Genomic DNA, 20022 nt, shown 5'->3' on the forward strand with positions numbered 1-20022 from the left:
TAAAATTCCGACAGCCAGGACGCGTTGCTCTAGTGTCAATTTCACAATGATATGTGTTTTTCTAGCAGGACTTTCGTCAGTAATGCCAAAAATGTTCAGTAACAAGTGCATATTGGTGCGCATGCCCTGCGCGTGCAAAATATGCAATATTGGTCAAAACGCCTAATGCGGTTACGCAGGTCGTGAGTCGGCCAAAAATAAATCAATAATTAGCTGCAGTACCTATTCAAATGTCGCTGTGTGAAATTTCTTGTAAATACATGCGTTATTAACAAAATGGTAATACAATATAAACTGACCAATTAGGAATTTTGTTAAGTGTATTTTTTCATTAATTACTGAACAAAAACAGAACAGAAACTTATTTAGAAAATACAACGTAACTCTCGTTACATTAACAGATACAAAATGCATATATATACGCACATAAAACAACCTTAAATACTGACTTAGTTCTTTGCTTAAATATTATCACGTTATGGGTATGAATTACGATGTTGTCGTGTCTATTTTTAAAACAGTTTTGTGAAGTTAGTTTAGCCATTTAAAGATATTTTTTACCCAAGCACGCTGCATTAATATTGCCCAAACAACAACCTAAATATAAAAATTACTGGGAAATATGGTGATGAAAAGCTTTTCTCAATTAACGTTTTCTAGAGATCATGTTAATATGCTCGTTCACGATCATTTCGCAAGAACTGTGTCAAGTCAAAACAAAACAACATTTCTCTAATTTGACCATTCGTTTTTCATTTCACCTTTGATCGTGTAGTGTATAATTTAAACCTGTTATTTGTATCGCACCTATTTAGGAAATGCTGTCGGTAATCTTGATCCAATTAGTTCTTAATTGGCGTCATTTTATTTATTGCCATCCCAATATTTTGTTATCGCGTTTTGGTAGACTGTGGTCATCTTTCAATCCTGGTTTGGATTGTTATGAATAGATCGTATATTATAAAAAAGGTATATGAAAACAATGCCAAAATCTGTCTGAAAATGATGTAAATAATACTTATATTTTCTTTCGGATTACGCAGTGCAGTATTTATTTCAATCGTGATAAAGAATACTTTTGCTCTTCTAATATATTTTTCATCTTATAATTTAAAGTTATTATGCAGATTGTGTCGTCATCAAGGTCAAATTGATCATGTCGGGAAATAAATGATTTCATCGCAAATTCGAAGGAACGGTTTTAAATAGCTGAAACATATTCAGCAATATAAATGCAGTAAGAATCCGCGTCGTTCACGCTCTTTTTTTCCGTAACTTTACTTTTAGTTTCATGATCTGTCACATTTAAATCCCTTTTTTATCAGCCAACAATTCATATCTTATATTGCGGAATTCAGAAGCATATTTTTGTATTAAATACTATTATTACTTTTTATTTTTTTGCAAAACGTCGCACTGTCTTTTAAAACTGAAACATATACTAACAGTTCATTGTTATCCCCCGCCGATGAAATCGGGAGGGGGGTATTGAAATGACCTTGTCCGTCCGTCACGCCCGTGCGTCCGTGCTTCCGTCCGTCCGCAGCCGTTTCTCAGTAACTAGCAGGTAGAATTGCATAAAACTTGAAATAAACATGAACCAACATACTGCCATGATGCTCGTTAAGTTTCTTTTTTTTATTGGTCAATTTCCCTTACAATTATTGCCCTTGATTTAATTAAAAATGCCCAAAAATGTCCGACCGCAGCCTTTTCTCAGTAAGTAACGGGTGGAATTTCGTGAAACTTGAAGAAAGAAACATGAACCAAGATACTGCAATGATGCCGGTCAAGTTTTTTATGGATTAGTCAACTTTCTTTAGAGTTATTGCCCTTGGCTTAATGAAAAAACTGTCCAAAAATGTCCGTCCGCAGCCATTTTGTCAGTAACTATCAGGTAGAATTTCATAAAACTTGAAATAAACATGCACCAACATACTGCAATGATGCCGTCAAGTTTTTCTTTGTTTTGTTTGTTTTTGATTTGTAAATTTCCCTTAGAGTTATTGCCGTTGATTTAATGAAAAATTTAGGTCTGCAGCAATTTCTCAGTAACAAGCTGGTAGAATTGTATGAAACTTGAAATAAATATGAAACAACATACTTTGATGATGCCTGTTATTTTTTTTTAACTTCTTTAAAATTTCCCAAAGAATACGCTTTCATCAGTATAGTACATGATCGAGTTCAATACAATTTAGAAAGCTAGTACGAAACTAAAATTAATACGACGTTGGAAAATGTGTTGTCATGGTTAACATTATGAAAATATTATACAAATGCAATAAGTTACACAATCTACATATAACATACAGTCCCTGGCTCGCGGATTTTGCTTTTTCCGCGTTACCACCGGCACAAATATTTGCCTTGAGTGGAAAAATGCGATGATTTTTTCACATTGAACGGCTGTTGACAAGAGCGAAAAATCGCGATGATTATATAATACACCGCAATAAAAGTCACTAAATGCCCGCGGCAAGTCACGAGGAATAATCTCAGCGGGTCGTGGTTGCGATGGATCGCGGTGAACCACCGGCAATCACCGCGAAATCCAGGTAAATTTTGTAGGTTAAATACATACAAACTGTCTACTGTTGTTACATGTATAATTGCATTAGTTTTTTCTGTTAAAATGGACAAATAATAGGGTTTAAGAACAAATAAATAAAATTAATGTTGATATGTAATCATTCCATTAGTTTAATAATTTATCTATAGTATTTAACAAATTAAAATGTATTCCTATCTTACCTTTTGGATCAATTTCAAAATTTACACGTAGGGCTTGGCGTCGCAATTTTGTAGTTTAAAGTTAAAATTTAGTGATTTCCTGTAGAGAATAAATGTTTATATTCATTCGCAAAATAAATTTTTTTTGTTGGGTTTAACGTCGCACCGACACAATTATAGGTCATATGGCGACTTTCCAGCTTTGATGGTGGAGAAAGACCCCAGGTGCCCATCCGTGCATTATTTCAACACGAGCGGACACCTGGGTAGAACCACCGACCTTCCGTAAACCAGCTGGATGGCTTCCTCACATGAAGAATTCAACACCCCGAGTGAGGCTCGAACCCACATCGATGAGGGGCAAGTGATTTGAAGTCAGCGACCTTAACCACTCGGCCACGGAGGCCCCACTCGCACAATAAAAATCAGAAATAAGAGTCTTTGTGTTTTCGTTTTCGGCAAAGGCCGACGCTTATCAAATTTTAGCTAGTTTTAACAGTTTTAACCAAATTTTACATAATTTTTACATGTTTTACATAGAATAGAAACAAAGGTAATAAAACTTTAATAAGAAATAACTTTAAGAAATTCAGTAGGAGTCACAGGCAGTAAATATTATTTAAAGTAAAGTTAGGGCAGCATTTGTAGATAGATGTTAGGGACCTATGGTGGCATAAACAACATAACAGAGCAGGGTAATAGGTATAAGTCACCATAGGAAAATCCAGTAGTGAGGAAGTACAGTAAACAAGCAGACGACAGGCAACCGAAAGCATGCAACAGGTAAACAGGTAAATTTTAGCTAAGAATTATACCGCGAAATTGAGGTGTCCCGTACACAGAAATTGCGTGTAGATATTTTATTATCCAATAGATTTGCTTCAAATTTTCCACATCGATGAAAGATAGATACAGCTAGAATGTCAGGGCATTTTCATTAAGATATAAACATTAAACTAAACAAAATTACATAAAAACGACCGATTTTCAGTAAAATTACCGGTAAAATTTCATACCGCGCGGTCGTAAATAGCTATTATGTCTAAAACGTAAATAAAATGAAATCAACGCGGATATTAAATTTGGACTTTTGGCTAGAAAAGGCAAAAACAGAATTAAAAAATCTTTAATAATAAAAAAATGCCGTCAATTTAAAAACATACAATAAAGCGAAATAGTTACCCATAATGCGAATAGTAAAGTACATGGAGTAACATATTTATCGATATAACATATAGGCGTGGCGTATAATCTAAAAATAAACCTGTGACTGGAAGGTATCGGACGTAAATACATTGTTGTTATAAAGGTGTTTTTAAAGTTTTAATATATTTTAAATGTTTTAAAGTTAGTAAATAAAGTAGTAGTGCATAAACTTTAGTTCATGAGCAGTGGCAGTTTTTTCTTGCGTAACGTAACAAATTTCACCAAACTGTTTCCAAAATAAATATAACAAAACAATGATGCGAAAAAGTAAAATGGCATTATAATTATATTCAAAGCGCATCTATAGATTATCAGTGTTGTATATCTCTGTGTTGTTTTAACGCTCCTTATTTAGTGGCAATTCGGGGCCAATAAAATGGATAGATGGATCGCTTTTTTTTCTAATAAGTTAGTTAATATAATGAAAACATACGTATTTCTGTTGGAGTGTAAAGCACTGACTTAAAAAAGTATTTTTATGATATTTATTTTGCATCCATGGAAAATTTATCTGTTATCATGATATATATTTCTAGTTTTTATTAAATCAATCATTATTATGGCAAAAGTTTCATGAACATTATCGGGTGGAAAATCAATTCCGTTTTAAATGCAGTTACTTTATATACATTATAAAATCATTTTCGATATTTTTAAATTTCACTATGTAACACCTTCCACGCCTTATTTACATGTAGCAGACTTTATCATTAAAATATTACAAAAAAAACTGTAAATATATGATTTTTAAACTCGTAATCTGATAATATCTGAAAAAAAATCACTATATAATTGAGCCGCGCCATGAGAAAATCAACATAGTGGCTTTGTGACCGCGCAGTCTAGACAAGATCCAAGTTGTTCGCTTTCATAACCTACTGCAGTAAGAGAAACAGTTAGCGAACAACACAGATCCTGATCAGAACGCGCGGACGCGCAGGCTGGTCAGGATCCACGCTGGTCGCAAAGCTACTTTACTGGTTTTCTCAAGGCGCGGCTCATATTATGCAAAACTCCCGGAAAATAATAAGATATAAGATAACGAAGTGAAATTTTCAATTACCTCTTCGTTAGTTCTAATAAGTCCTTTACTCCTGATCTGTTTCTTGTCGTCACACAAGTATTTTACAAGAAAATGCGAAATTTGATTCGTCCGTTGACGAAGTGCCATTATAGGTTACTTTTTAATTCCAGCGTAATTCTATAACTATTAAGTTAAACACAATATCACAACTATGTTGAACAATGACTGTTTTCAAGACTTTAATTTTCACGTGTACTTAATGCTTGACTAGTAACATTTTTATTGGTTAACGAATTGATCAGTGGAAATTTTAGAACATTGCATGAAACACTCAAACAAGTAATCAACTGTAATTAAATTCATATCTCGGAATTAAAACAAATAGGCATCATTGAACTTGGGGCAATTATCGACCACAATACGTTGATGAATGAAATCGAATTTTCGATGTGTGGTGTATTTTCGCAACTCAGCCATCAACATCAATTACTTCAACATAAATAGTGTTTTATTAAATATTGTTGCAATATTATTCAAAACCAAAATCATCTGGTTAAAATGAATAAGCTAATTATAGTATACGAGTTCAATGAAATTACATAACGCCAGAATTTTAAAAGCAATAACAGTCTTTTGTGCATTTATGAAATCATAGAATTTAATGGAAATTATACTTGAAATAGAATAGTTAGAAGATATAAATGCTTGCAAAATACAAAATAATATTTATTTTCATCTTGTCTAAATGAATTAACAAATTATACAGTAGTACATGTATATATACATGTATTATACAAGTTCAAAGGCATAATGATATTAAATTCCATAACCCTGATGTTTTAAAAATATAATCCTTGCATTTATTAAATAATATGATTTAATGGAAATAACACCTGAAATAGAAAAGTAAGAAGAAATAAATGATCCAAAAATATAAAACATTGTTTAATTTCTTCATTTCTTATCCCATCATAGTGTTGAAATTTTAAATTAACTATATACATAACAACAAGCCACTGCATTTACCTGTAAATTGCAGCGATTCATTGCAATACACCGCGAACCACCGGCACTTCATCGCGATGCGCCGCGACCATCATCGCGGGACACAGCAATCGATTTTATTGCATTTGGTCGCGGCGGACGCTGTTAAATGTATTGCGGAGATGCATGAAAAAACGCGCATCCCCGCGGCTCAGGAAATTGTCCGCGCTAGGGTACAATCGCGGGGAAGCGCGGACTTTGAAAAATCCGCGAGCCAGGGACTGTATAGCCCTCCCATCCCACCATACAGAAGCACGCACGTACAATCCAAGTTGTAAATGACAAACGGTGCTAAAACCCAAAAAAATAGTAAGAATTCATTCAGGAAGTTATTAATGAATTATAATTTTCAAGTAAAATATATTGTTGTGACAATGACTTTGAAATATAACTTTCCAAAATGAGAAAGAAATACGTAGTTTAAGGCATACTGATATATGGAACGCTGCAGCTGTCTTATGTCGTGATATTTCATATTATCATGACAGAATGTAGTCTTAACTTGTCAAAAAGTCTATTTTTATGTTTAAGTAATAGTTATTGTTCGAGGAATAGGTCTGCATTGTGTTTATGTAAACAGGGCGGTTACTACCCTAGGTCCGTACACTGAGTATATCAAGTTTACTCTCTATCTGGGCAAACTGAAGACTAAGCCAAATCATGGTTTTCAATTTTATTAATTAGAGCCCTTATCAAAAGATACAAAAACTTCAAGTTTTACTATGATATAATAATCTAGGCAGTATGTGACAACAAGAATACAAGCTAGTACTGTATGTTGATAGTCCTATTGCAGAAAACTAGTAGGAAACCCACGGGTTGTGACGGAAAAGGCCGCCCGTATCCCGACTTATATAAATCTCACTACAGAGTCGTGACAGAATATGACTGTCTGCACCCTTCGGAGATAAATAAAATGTATATAATATCAGGGATCCACTTGGGAACCTTCCTTTGGTTTATGACAGAAAATTGGCTGTCGGGAACCCGATTTACGACTAACAACGTACTGGGCGTAGGGTCAGAATTTGCTGACCCAGATATACAAATTTTCTTAGTATTTATGTAAAGTTTCCATAACAGACAGAATAGTTCCCGAGATAGTCATATGATAGTAGACAAAAACAAATACAGTTTTTATAATATCATAAATCCACAATTCTTTAATTGTAGAATAATCTTGACAAATACTTAGACTAAATCTCGAAAACATGAATTTTAAAAAAGAGTAACGGTATGTTAACGTCTTAATAAAAGGGAGACAAATCTGCTATGAATAAATGCCGAAGTTAACAAGAGTTACATGCCTTTCAATTAAACATATAGTAGAACGGAAGTAAATATATATTCGGAATACTCGGCTCAAGATGGCAGAAACAAATGTGACATATTACAGAAAAACAAGAAAAAGAGCTAAATCTTCGAACTGCATAAGTACGAGAAGAAACCATACATTTTAAATATCGTGTAAGTGGGCATAGAATTAATCAAAACCGTTTCAATACAATTGTTTACGTACGTGTTGTAATAATTTCAGAACTAATGTGAGTGTAAGGGAAATGCTGTCATAACTATGGAAAAAAAAGGCTCGATCGATGTCAAAGTTGGAAAATAAGTATCAGTTGACTGTGAAGTTTATGGTTTGGGGTGAGGGGTGTTGCATAGTTATCTTATCTCATGTCACAGTCAAACCGATTCTGCTATTGTTTTGCAATATGCTTCCAAAAGATTTTTGTAGATTTTGTGATATTCCATTAGCGTGTAAATGATTCTCTTTGATTGCTCTGAAAAGTGATTTGGCTTTTTACTGCACATGGTCAGCTTTTAACGAGATTTTGCAAGAATTCTCTCCCTTAATTATTGACGGTGTTAAAGCAATTCCCTTCAAATTCGATTGCCTCTCTTACATTAGCTAAAGTCGTGTCATTCATGATCTAAGTGAATAATTCTTTGTCATGGATTTTGCATTGATCTTATATTTTGCTTTAGGTAATACTCGCATGTTACTCCATAGAAAGCAACAAAACATGTAGCCAGTTTTTGATATAAATCATGTTGTTTTGTAGATTCATATCTAATTATAGAAGTATTATTCACGTAAGGATATAAACCATTTCTGTAAAAAAACATTATGTTAGCTTATGATATTGCGAAATTCGTGTTGTCATGTAACAGAAAATAAAAACATTTAAATAAATTTCTTTTCTTTTGGAAACTTTGAATCCCGTCAAACATTGAAATCCGAAAATTATTTCATACACGAGCTTTCCCACAAACACATGTATACATGATAGTTTTCCTCGAGAAAAACGAAACTTGAGTGAAGATACATGTATTCCCATTTTGATTGATTGTTCTTGCCCATATAACGGTACTTTTGTTTAACTTTCATGCCTAGAAGTGTACTCTTTAAAACATGATAAAATAAAGAAATAAACTAAGCAATACTGTATTTGACAGGCAATGGCAAAGAAAAACCCGACCACTTTAACAAACTTAAAAAAACATACATGTTACTAAAACACGCAAACACATGTTTATTAACTGGTCTTGATCCAAGGTTTTCCATAGAAATCAAAGAAAAAAAGAATCTATTGATTTGTTTGTTTGTTTTGGGTTTAACGCCGTTTTTCAACAGTATTTCAATCATGTAACGGCGAGCAGTTAACCTAACCAGTGTTCCTGGATTCTGTACCAGTACAAACCTGTTCTCCGCAAGTAACTGCCAACTTCCCCACATGAATCAGAGGTGGAGGACTAATGATTTTAGACACAATGTCGTTTATCAAATAGTCACGGAGAACATACGCCCCGCCCGAGGATCGAACTCAAGACCCCGCGATCCGTAGACCAACGCTCTACCTACTGAGCTAAGCGGGCGGGCTAGAATTTATTGAATTATGAATCAAGTTTCTGATGTTTTTCTGATCGGCATACCAATGTGTATGTGTATCATAGAGATCCTAACTCATTTTCTTAAACAATTAGCTTTGATTCATCCTATCTACTTATTTATAGTATCTAAGTTACTTCATTATACATAAATCAAATATGCCATTCAGATATGTGTTTGTACATACTATACAATTCAATTACGAAATCAAATTTATCGTGTAAACTAAAGTCTTTAGCTGTAAAGGTGGCTGTTTTTCATGATTTCCACGCACAAAACCGTGACAAAAAATGTAGGTCGTACTAAAGAGATAATCCTACCGTGCGAACTCATGGAAAGCATGCCATTTTTTTTCAAGCTTGGATTTCATTTCTAAAATAGACATGATATTGCGCGTCTGTTAATTTCACCCTTTCTCTGCTCATCGTGGAAACCATGCTGTGTCTTTTATGTAAATAAATGTACACATTCTCTCTCTCTACCCCGCCCCCTACACCCCCCATCCCCAACAAACCCACCCCACTCACCAGATTTCAATGAACGCCTAACTTGCAAATTACACTATTTTATTAGAAAATTATTGTTTGAAGTAGTTTTTCTCCTGTCGTCAAATGTTTCAATATTCCAAAGATATTTAGCTTTCAGTCGGAAATTATGTAATTTATGTTGATTCATACTGTTCTCATAAACAGTGTGGTGAAAAATCAAAGCTCTGTTCTATTCTGTTCTTTTCATATTTTTCTATTTTTGACTAATTAGACAATTATGAACGTTATTGTTTCAAAAGACTATATTGAATCGCACGTCAGTTGTTGGCATATGCAGTTCCGTAAATTAACACGGTTTAAGTTACATCAGAACTTTAAGAAATCCACAAGTTTTTTTTATTTCTGGATACACTTTGAAGTAAAATGGAAGCAAGAAGCCTTTACCCTATTACACTTAAAATTATATTATTGTATTGTTTATAAAGTCAAGAATACCTACATATGTGATAATAAATTGTCATGCTTTGGCAAATATGATTTATTTGCCTCAAAAAATATAAGAAATTGAAAACTTTACTGTTTTTCACTATATGTTCAACATAAGCGACGGTGATACTTTTAAAACAAAATTGGAAGCAAGAAGATGTTCAGTTAGAATAAATATTTTGACATTAAACTGAAGAGAAGAAACTGGAGTTCACTGTCATATCTGGTAAATATTTACAAACCAAAATACATATTTGAAATTAATCATTAAAAATAAATTTCCTATATAATCTATTGCTCAAAGTAATATCAATAGGGAAACCAATATTGATTATCGGATAATTTTCAAGGGGGACTACCTACTATGATAAGCCAGTCAAATATAATAAAAGCTGGGGATGGATGGAAAAGGAAAAACAAAAACACATAAATCCTACATTCAAGTATTTGGCCTAACATATACACTTGTTTAAATACTTGTTAACTTGTTTACGATTTAGGTACTAAAATTGTTTCTTAGGATGTCGTTCTTTTAAAATGTTTTATAGCTAATTGTGATTTTGATTGTATGTCCCTTTTCATTAGCATAACCTGTTTGACTTTAAATTAACTTAAATGACATTTTTGTGATAAATATTGGAAATGAACAAAACCCAAAACGGTCTTACTATACAAGTCAGTTTCTAACAGTAAATATTTCATTAATGAGCACATACATATATCACTATAATTCATGTGTTTCTGAAATTCAAACAAAAATGCATTACATGCTTGACTTTATAGATATACTTTACTCTCACACAAACAAAGGATTAATGTTGTTTTTTTGGGGGAGGGGGGTGGGGGGGTGGGTTCGGGGCGGAGGGGGTGGGGTTAACGCCGTTTTACAACAGTATTTCAGTCGACGGATTACGGCGGGCAGGTAACCTAACCAGTGTTCCTGGATACTGTACCAGTACAAACCTGTCCTCCGCAAGTAACTGCCAACTGCCCCACATGAACTATCAGAGGTGGAGGACGAATGATTTCAGACACAATGTCTTCTATCAAATCGTCACGGAGAACATACGCCTCATTTATTAGGACAACCAAAATGGCAGCAACTCAGATAGAAGTCATAATTAATGTATACATAAAGAACCTATTTAGCGTACAATAACAGACAACAATGCAGAAATCATTATACAAAAGAACAACATACTTATGAAACTGATAATTAAACTTATACATCAACTCAAAATGAAACAGGAGTGCAAGAATATGTAAGTTAAGATTCATATGATTTCATAGTTGACAAAAGAAAGGCAATATTCTAACGTTTAAGCAAAGTACTCACCATTGTAGTTTCACTTTCGTATTGTCGAGCATAGATAGATAGATAGATTTATTTCGATAATTGAGCAAACATAACATAGTTACAATACATGCATATAATAAAATTTATAATCACATATAAAAGTTGTCATATGAAGTAATGTGTTATGAACTTTGTCAGTCACATCAATATCAAGGATGACACAAGAAAGAGAAAAAAAATCTCTTATTTCCATTTCCAAAAATTACTGAGTTCATTATTATACAATAACGTATATGTTATGCATATGTAATTATAATTGCTCAAACTAATCAATTTATGATTCTTAATTAATCGAAAGACAGATTAATAAATAGACACCAATATCACATCAATATCACAGTACATTGTGAAACATAATTTCTTAAAAAAATGCATTACAACCAGGGACTAGATAACACAAAGAACACTTAAGTTCAGCAACGAAGCTTATCGTTAAGAAAGTGGTCCTTTACCGCCCTTTTAAAACTAGATATGTTGGGCAATTGTCTTATGTGGGGAGGCAGCATGTTCCATAACTTGCAGCCCAAGTAGGAAAAAGACTTTAGACCAAAACCTTTAACTTTCGGCGGCACAAATGACCCATTTTGGCTAGATCTAGTTTGGTATGCGTAAACAGAATCCTGTTTAACGATATGATGACCCATGTAATCAGGGGATTGACCATTTTTTTATTTTAAAAACATGACAAAGAGTAATTTGTTCAACTCTTCTGGAAACGGGTAACCAGTCTAGGGAAATAAAACGATGTTGTTCAATATGACATCTGTGTTCCAAGTTCAATACAAATCGGATCAATTTATTTTGTGTAACCTGTAGTTTGTCCTTCCAAAATTTTGTTAAACCAGGATACCAAAATGAACAAGCATAGTCAAAATGGCATTGAATAAGGGATAAAACCAAAAGTCTTTTAGTATGTTCATTAAGATAGGCCTTCTTTCTATAAAGAAATTTTAACCTTGCATTAGCTTTCTTAATAATGGAACTAGCCATAGATTCACCAGTTAAACTCTGATCTAAGGTTGCACCCAATTATTTGACAGCTGAGGTAGGATTAATATTTTGACCATTACACTTTATATTAAGGTCCCTATTAGTCCTAAGTTTAGGCTTGGAACCATATATAATAGATTCAGTTTTACCCAGATGTAGAGACAATTTATTACCAATTAACCATTGACTAACAATTTCAAGATCTTTAGCTAGATCATTTTCAATAGATGACTTAGTTTTACCAGAGACCATTATAGCAGAATCATCAGCATAGAGTAACAGTTTATTTTTAACCACTGCAGACATATCATGCACATAAATTAAAACAAAAGAGGTCCTAGTATTGACCCTTGCGGGACACCACAAGTAATTTTACAAGGCTTAGAAAAGGTTCCAGAGACATCTACAAGTTGTTGTCTGTCAGATAAATATGATCTGAACCAACGTAATACATCAGGCCAAGACCAAGGCCTTCAAGTTTTATAAGAAGGATAGAATGATCCACAGTGTCAAATGCCTTCTGGAGATCAAGTAAAATCATGCCTATGAGATGACCTTTATCCATTTCAAACTTGATATAATCAGAAAGATGTATGAGACATGTATCAGTTGAAATTCCTCTTCTGAAACCAGACTGAAACTTGTACAATAAATTTTTGTCATTGAGATAGGCATCAACTCATAAACAACCCTCTCAAAAATCTTGGAAATTATACTAAGTATGGACACAGGGCGGTAATTACCAACATCTGTTTTATCATTTTTCTTAAAAAGGGGAACAACTCTTGCAGATTTCAACTCATCTGGTACTACCCCTTGAATTTAAGACAAATTTATGATATGTGTGAGAGGATAAGCTATAATAGATGCACTATCTCTAACAAACTTACAAGGAATACCATCCAGTCCAGTAGACTTACTTACACCGAGTTTACTTAAATATTTTAAAATTTTATTCTCAGACATTACTGAAAAAGAAAAATTATTAGGAAAAAACACCTTTTTGTGAGTAAAAAGAAAAAACAAAATTCCTTCCATATCTTTGGAGGGACCTAGGCAATTTATCTACCAATTTAGAAGCAACTGTTGTGTAAAAACATTGAATTTCTCAGAAACTTTTTGCTTATTAAAACATATCTCATTATCATCATCCATTTTAAGACCAATGTTAGAACGAGATGATGTATTAGACTTCTTAGATGGCAGGCCAAGGTTCTTGAGTGCATCCCAAAGAGAATTAGAATCAGACTTGTTTTCTTCTATTTTATCTTCTGTTTTGCCTTATGAATTAAGTATTGAGTTTTATTTCTGAGCTGCTTAAAATTTTCCAAACTAACATCTGACCTGTCCTTTTTATACACATGAAACGACTTATCTCGTTCATTTATACTTTGTAGAATTTCTTGGGTAATCCAGGGCTCAGTGCGTTGTTTAATTTCTAACCTGTTTAACCAGGTGCTACGTTATTTACAGCTGTTAAAATATAGATTTGAATGATTCCCAAGCAAAAGAAACATTTTCACACAAAATAACAGAGCTCCAGTCTGCATTCAATAAAATATTCTGAAAATCTTCTCTATTATAATTTTTCATGGATCTTACTTTAACATTATTATGCACACCTATAAAACTTTTACTAACTTTTCTTGTACAATATGTCATTTGATGATCACTTATACATGTATTTATCACACCAGACTGTATAATCTTGTCAATGTCAGACACTAGAATGAGATCAATTATAGTAGATGACAATTTACCAATCCTTGTAAAATCAACAATTAACTGTTTAAAATGAAACATGTCAATAAAAGTTCTCAAAGTAGATGATAAAGTACACTTTTTGTTATTTTTAGACACATCAGTGTTGAAGTCTCCTAAAATCACTGTTTCAAATGAAGTAAAATGTGATGTATTCAAACATACTGATTCTAAAATATTATAAAAGTTCGACTGTTTTGGAGGACGGTAGATAACGCCAAAAATGATGGGTTTCGTCTTCGGTAGTAAAAGTTCACACCAGATTGCTTCAAGTTCATCATGTAAAAGATCTTTCCGTGGATTAAAAGCTAAATCACTCCTTATGTAGATACAGACACCTCCACCATTCCTGTTTCTGTCTTTTCGTAAGATGTTGTAGTTTTCAATGTGAATTTCGGTATCAAAGATGGAATCGTCCAGCCAAGTTTCAGAAATTCCAATACATGCTGCTCTAGTTTTATGAGCAAGTAAACGAATGTCATCAATTTTGGGTAAAAGACTTCTTACATTTAGCATCGCCATCGTATATTGCGCTTCACCATCGTACTGTCGAGCTTCGCCATCGCATCGCATCTTCGCGCTTTACCATCGCACTGTTGCCTTCCTGTCAAGCATGCGCAAAAGAATTTACTTAGTCGGCATATCGTCAGACGGAGGGACGTGCTTTGGATTTACGTGCTAATAATTCTGTTTAACATAGATCTTCAATTAAAACTTTAGGGTCAGTGGTAGAACGGTAGGGTCGGTAAGGTTAGCGGAGACAATAAACTGCATTCTAGACCTAATTAACACTTATTTATAAATTTTACCCAAACGCTTTATATTAAGCACAATTTATACAAGAGTGCATTTGTATTATTTTAAGCTGACAATAGATACTTTTAACGTTTCATGGCTTTGAATATAAAAGCTGATTAAACAACATTTACTCACAAAACAGTTAGTTGCATGTAAATACATTATCATTTATTTTTCCGCAGAGAGTTAATTTTTAATACAATGATATTGTGTTCATAAACAACATTCGTCGTGTGATAGTCGTTTAAACAACACCCTACTGGTTGATATTAATTTTTATTATCCCTTAAGTAAACAAAGTAAAATAGTCATAGACCAACGGAGATTATTTTTGAATGGTAAATTTCAAACAATATTAAGGTATGATATTTTCTAATATCATCATGCCAGATTGACACTCTGCGGGGGGATTTACATTTGAATAACACCCGGATGCGCGGCAGTACGATGGTGAAGCGCGACAGTGCGATGGCGAAGCGCGACAGTACGATGGAGAAGCGCGAGAGTACGATAGATTGTCACCGTCGTACTGTCGCGCTTCGCCATTGTACTACCGTGTTATCACCATCGCACTGTCGCGCTTCGCCATCGTACTGTCGCGGTTCGCTATCTTTCCGTCGTACATTCGCGCTCACAGGGAGCAGGCGCTAGCACAAACGGAACACCGTACAAAAGAGATTTTACATGGAAATTTTTGAGTTTCACTCAGATGATCCTGGAAAATAATTTGGTACCTATGAACAATTGTCGAGGACAGGCTAATGTCACGGCTTATTGGCCCTGACCTATGAGTAAATACATCTAAAAAACGAAAATAAAATGTGTGTATGAGGACGTTGGTGATTGCTTTTGTTAGGGGACGTGGGTGTTTAATTTGGCATAAAATTGCACATGTATGAAAAAAGCACTTCTTTGACAAATGGGAGAAGATGATTCACATTTCTGACGTACTTTGGTGGGGTTCTTATACTTCGTTATATAGAAATGCGTGTATATCTTGCAAGCAAAACCTCATTGCCTTATACAGTAGTACAAGTATATATAAAAATAAGAAAAAACCCCACAATTTTTGGAAGATAGGAGGGTTGCGTTTGTTTCGGATGGGGGCGTTTATACTAGGGTTTACCTCAGTACATGTATATTTGACACTATACATATTACAAGTAAGAATATTTGCCTTTTTTAAGTGTAGTATATATCCTGACAAGGGTTTATTTAATAGCAATTCTGTTGTTTGCGCTAAGTCCTTTTACAACATTGAAGGAGTGATATATGAGATAAATGTAATGCCTATTGGTCATTAGAATCCGCGACAAATGCAAAACGAAATCAGAACATGATGTGCGAATTTCATGTATATTATGTCTATATATGAGACAGCCTCACTCTATCGCTGGAAAGGCGATTCCATTTTTTAAGACGACGTCAACAGCATACGGTCTGTATTTAATGTCACCTATTTAACGTACAAATAATTGTGAAACTTCTTTATTCCAAATACAATAGAAAGAGCTTCTCAATATGTAAACTCTTATTTAGTCCAGGGGCATCCTTGACCGAGTGGATTAGCTCGCCTGAAACATTGCTTGTTGTGTAGAATTATTTCAGTCGGAATTTCGACCAGCTCTTCTCTAAGAGGAGTAATTATTTGTAAATAAGTCTGAATAACGACGAACTACATGTACCAATTAAAAGAAGGATTTTTAAACTGAAGTTGTATGGTTTGTTGGTAGAAGATTTACGACATTTCAGTCTTGAAAGGGACTGACCTGCGACTACAAAGATACAAAGAAAAAAATAGAACATGTTAAGATTTAAAGAAATTATGTTTATATTATTTGAGAAGGCATTTTAAACTTAATGACTGACAGATCATGATTTATGGAAAAACATGGCAATTAGTTTTTTTCTGATGTTTCTTTTTAAAACTGAAAAGAGTACCGAAGAGAAACTGCCTTAATTATAAAGCTTTATATAAGCGGTCAATTAAGTAAGAATTCTTCTGTAATGTATTTGTCCAAATGGTAGAAAAGCTTTTATTACCGAGGAAACAAATGTGTGTTGATTTGGCAAATGTTAAAATTGTTTAGAAACAAAAGCTCATATTCTTATGCTCATTATATGATCAAACTTCGATTTTAAAGAAAGAACATTTTTAGCAAAAAGCTCGAGTCCAGTCCGTTTCACGATGGTGTAGTTATTAGAATATATTTTTCTCCGTTTTTTTTTACAGAATGACGATTTGCATTTGTTTTCAAGTATTTGATGTGTGTCACGTTTTGAAAGAAATTTGCGTGGTCTGAAAGGGTATATAAATGTTCTATAATAATTAAGAAGATCCGTTCGTGATTTATAAAGCTTTTAATTTAACAGGAATGGATATAGATTCTCAGTAATATTTGATTTCTCTGTATCTCTTCTTTCTGATTATATAGGAAAGAATATGATACTCTTTGGTTTCATGGAACTCCTACACTGGGCACATGTGTCCTGCTCATTGAAGTTTTTGCAAGAGATGTGTATCTATTTGAAGAATACTATAATAGTTTTTACATATACTAGTATTGTTTTCACAAATAATACCATTTTAATACTCAATCTTTTTTCTTTCTTTTGGCATGCATCATAGAATGGCTATGGAATCATATTTATGAAACGCAATATGCCAATTGTTGGAGTCACTTTAAGTTAACTAGTAAACGGCTAATAGGTTATAATGTATCTTAATTAAATCACCGAGTGTTACTTTATTCTTAGTATAAGTTCTAGTCTATAGCGTCATTTTGTCTGTTTATGCCGCGAAAATTTTATTCCGTAATTAGAATGTCTAAACACCCGAATACCCTCGTTTAACTAATTTTGGCAGAGAAAATGCACCAGAGTCTGATCAATGTAATTAATGTATTATGAACGGGAAAATATATATGTTAAGTTCTGGTCCCCAAAGCAAAATACAGTCAAACTCCGTTATCAGGACCTCGACCAAAATTTGTTCGAGTTATCGATATTTCGAGCAACCGAAAAAGATAGATTATGTAGGGATTTAACTGGTAACTGACGATGAGCGAATGGTGATGTTCGAAATATCCAAGTTCGAGCAACAATGTTCGAATGTAATAAAATTATATTATAGGAAACCTACAATAACAGTGAAAATGAGTAGATGTTAATTGTTTTAATACAGCATAGATAAGATGACGCATGGCTGGTGCGAATACTTTAAACAGTTTAATTAACAGTTTGGGTGTTTCATGAAATGCTGATACACATCTATATATGGATAGCGCATGTTTTGTCATGTAATAAAATCAGCACGTTAACCATACCTGTAGATTCAGCTCAGATCGACGAAAAAAGAAAAACAATTTTTTTTATCTGTCTAGCATTGTTTACGTTTAGTATCATTCCATAACATGTAAACCCTCTGTAGTTCAGTTATTTGCCGAAAGTACGGGGGAGGTCTCCCTAGGTTATCAATATATTAAGCAGTTTTTTACTCAAAATTTAGAGTCCCCGAACTGAAATTTAACTCATTTCTACATATGAAAAACGAATTGACAAATGAAAATAACATACGAAGTGCTTTGTATTCGAGGTATTTTAAGTACATTAACTCTACAGCACTCGCGATATTTCTTAAAATTGCTTATTTGTGATATTCTCGCACTGGTATAAATGCATTTGTGCGCACTAAAAGTAGAGGAATCGGCAAAGTAAACATTATTGTTTAACGACATAATATTTATGGTTATACTAGATTTTGCTGACGTAGCCGCTTCTTTCATAGAACGAGTGAAATAAACATATTCGATTATGTAAAAACTTTGCTAACGTCGCTCGCAGTATAGTGCATTGCCGTGTGCAACCTGACTCGAAATAATTACTTTTAGACTTAGATTCAGTGTAGATTCGTACTTGGATTCAGTGTTGTTATATTTTTCGGTCCTTTGGGATCATGGAGTCCATTCAACATATGTGTAATAGAGTTCCGCTTAAGCCAGTGCTAGAAAACGTGAGAGGTGTGTCACATTTCATTACCTCTCATGAACAGACTCAATCAAACTGAGTCTGCTATTATTCTTCTTGGTTGCATTCTTTGCTTCCAAAGGATCTTTTTACAGATTTTATTAAATGCTTCAAATGTCTCAAGATATCACAAGTACTGTTCATAAAGAATCATTTCAAGCTGAAGAGGCAGTTTAAATTATTTTATTTGCACCAATTAAGAAGCATTTAACCAATTTATTTTTTGTTCCACCAACAACTAATTTACTGTACAATTTTACACGTCGCTACTACATCTACATATTCATTATTTGCGACCGCTCTTTTCGAGTTAAATTTGAAATACGATTATTGCTGAACGTTAAAAGAAATATAGCATACAATAAGAGAATACGAGTTATGAAAATTTGCTTTAAAATAATACCTAGAATGAAAGAAAGTTGATGAAAACTCAATATAAATCATTGTCGACATCTATCACTCATTGTATATTCTATACGAATTATTAGATTATATGCAATTTACATGTATTGTTTAGCTACACCAAATTGATAAGATTAAAAGGCGTGGGGACTGTAATGGCTATTTCTGGGAAAACTTCAACAATGCATCTAGTTTTAGCAACCTTATTATATACCTATATATAGAGATAGACCCTAACATTTTCATTGATAGAAATACATTAAATAACGTCTAGAAATTGATTTCCAAGTCCTTGAAATTAACAAAAATGATTTCACAAATTTGCAATGTATGATAGTTTTGCTAATATCAACAACAGAAATTTTAATATTTAATTCAAAGTTGTGATCCGCAAAGAATGTCAACTCTTGCCTTGGGATAGTACTTTAAAGCAGAGATATTTATTAGTTTACTTCCCTTGTAATTACACAATAGAGTAGAAAACGAAAATGGTTTAAGACACAATATTATACATTTTTGCACAACAAAATCGTTTAGGATTTATTAATATGTGTTTGATTTACCCCTGAAACACTGGTTACTATGATTTTGTCAACTTACTTATGGTAAAAAATAACTTTTAACAAGCCGATAATAAAGTGAAATACCAGTAAGTATTTTATAGTGCAGATAATACAGTTTTGCTTGTATCAAAATGTCACAATAGAAGCACTTTTGTAATACAGAACACCTGGTAGGATAAGTAAAGGTGCAATTATATCGATCTCCTTTTCCTATGCCTACTATATAAATTTTGTCAAATTACTGCTTGTTT

Source organism: Mercenaria mercenaria, chromosome 4, assembly GCF_021730395.1.
Source record: "Mercenaria mercenaria strain notata chromosome 4, MADL_Memer_1, whole genome shotgun sequence".
NCBI classification, from domain to species: domain Eukaryota; kingdom Metazoa; phylum Mollusca; class Bivalvia; order Venerida; family Veneridae; genus Mercenaria; species Mercenaria mercenaria.